Below are 2,266 nucleotides of genomic sequence, written 5' to 3'. Positions count from 1 at the left end.
CGACTTCCATTGCCTTACTGCGATTTTTTGTTTTGTTTTGTTTTTGAGATGGAGTTTCACTCATTTGGCCCAGGCTGGAGTGTAATGGCACAATCTCGGCTCACCACAACCTCCGCCTCCTGGGTTCAAGCAATTCTCCTGTCTCAGCCTCCTGAGTAGCTGGGATTACAGGCATGCATCATCACGCCTGGCTAATTTTGTATTTTTAATAGAGATGGGGTTTTACTACGGTGGTCAGGCTGGTCTCTAACCCTTGATTTCAGGTGATGTGCCCGCCTCCACCTCCCAAAGTGCTGGGATTACATAAGTAAGCCATCACACCTCACCCCTTAGTGCATTTTTATCTCCCAGAAGCAAGAAACAACAAAAAATGCTTTTTCATATATATTAAATGCAGCAGAATGTATATTAGAGTATATTTTTATTTGTGTAGTATTTGTGATATTGTTTATAGGATTTATATATAACTTATACATGTATAGACATTACTTTTTTTTGTTTCGTTTTTGTTTTTGTTTTGGTTTCTTGAGATGGAGTTATTGGGGGCAACGCTGAGGACAGCGGAGAATGAACAGACACAAGAGACAAAGACAAACAGAGAACATGGCGGCAGTGCCTAGAGCCTCCGCCTCACTTTATTTATACTCCATAAATCCCACGTCAGCAAAAATAACACAATGCAAAACAAACTTTCTGCACCCAGATGTAACCTTCTGCTTAGTTCCTTGTCTCTAAGCTTTTTCTTATTTGTCCGCCTTCTTGGCGCCTACTAGAGTTCATTAAAAGTTCAACTCGAGATACTGTCCTTCTACTGGAGTTCATTAAAAGTGCAACTAGCTAGAGATACTGTCCTTGAGCCTTATCTATTCTTAGCATATTGTTTTCAATGGCCCCTGCATTTCCCCCTTTTTGTTTTGCCTCAATCTTAGAAAGGTAGCCCATACTTGTTTCTGTGTTTTCCTTTGTTTTTGGATTCGACAGAGGGAGCATCGGATCAACATGAGAAGTAGACCCAATCCGAGTGCCCAAAGCAATATACTTCCAGAGATGGTAGAAATCCATGTTTTCATCTGGGTCCATGGGTCAAGGGCAGCAAAGCGTTGACCCAGCTCCTGCAGGGTAGCTGCTCCAGACAATACATGTAGTTGTTGTCGAAATGCTTTGGAAATGTTTCGAGTGAGTTCTTGGATGTCCAAACTAATATTTTTATGGCCTATTAATAATCTTCGGATTTTGGTCCAATTCAGAGAAACATTAAAAAGCACAGGTGTTACGCAAAATTGAGTGGAGTTCCAATCACATTGTAATGTTATCCGCGTACTGAGGACAATGAGCTGATCTCCAAGCCACGTTAAGGCTTGTTCCACGTTGTAAAATCTTTTAGCGAGTTGGGAGTCAATGTTCCATTGTTGCAGCCACAACCGGTAAGATTGTTCGTGCCATTGTTGTACAAATTCAGCATTTTGTATGCTTTGATGTAATGCGAGCCCTGCCACAGCTGCAGTGGAGGCAATGGCAACAAGGCTCATCACCAAGGCAATTATAAGTCCAAGGGCATGACGGGTCCACTGAAGGGAAGTCCAAACATAAGTCTCAAGAGGTGATGCCCCCCACAGTCGCGTCAGGTTGACAGGTAGCAAATTTCCTTACAAGCCCTGAGGATATAAATATCCCCCGTAAAACTGCGCCACCAGGAATGATTGAGGCAAGATAAAAATGTACATGTATCTTTACAGTTAACAATCCCCGTATCATTATCCCACGTTAAGTTCCTCACTAATAATAGGTAAGGCTTTCGGACACAAGCAATAATATATCGGGAGGTATTCCGATGTAAGTAAATATGAAAGGAGCTCTTCGGTTTAGAAGGATGAAGGGACATATTTCCCACAAAAGTACTAATAGCATCACCTGCAGCTAATAACTTCCAAAGATGACTCTGTACTTGTAAAGAGTGTCTAAGATGAGGCATAGGTGGCGACAAGCCTCCCTCATGCCATACCAAGGTCTCATTACCATCAGCGGCAATACTTTTATTTACCTGGTGTCATTTTAAAGGTATGTGACTAAATTTTGTTTGAAAATCACCGTGCACACTCCAATCAGTTACTTGTAGCCCATTGTACTCTATTAAAATCTGGGGCTTAGTTCCCCGACGGTGCTGCCATTCCAGCACCTCAATATTAGGGGAGACCTCTGGGATAGGACAAAAAGGTAAGGAACTAGGAATAGTCTCATTACTATATACATTATGATTATACTGAAA

Source organism: Colobus angolensis, unplaced genomic scaffold (genome assembly GCF_000951035.1).
Source record: "Colobus angolensis palliatus isolate OR3802 unplaced genomic scaffold, Cang.pa_1.0 Scaffold99, whole genome shotgun sequence".
Classification (NCBI taxonomy): Eukaryota; Metazoa; Chordata; class Mammalia; order Primates; family Cercopithecidae; genus Colobus; species Colobus angolensis.
Note: the sequence above shows the minus strand (reverse complement) of the source record.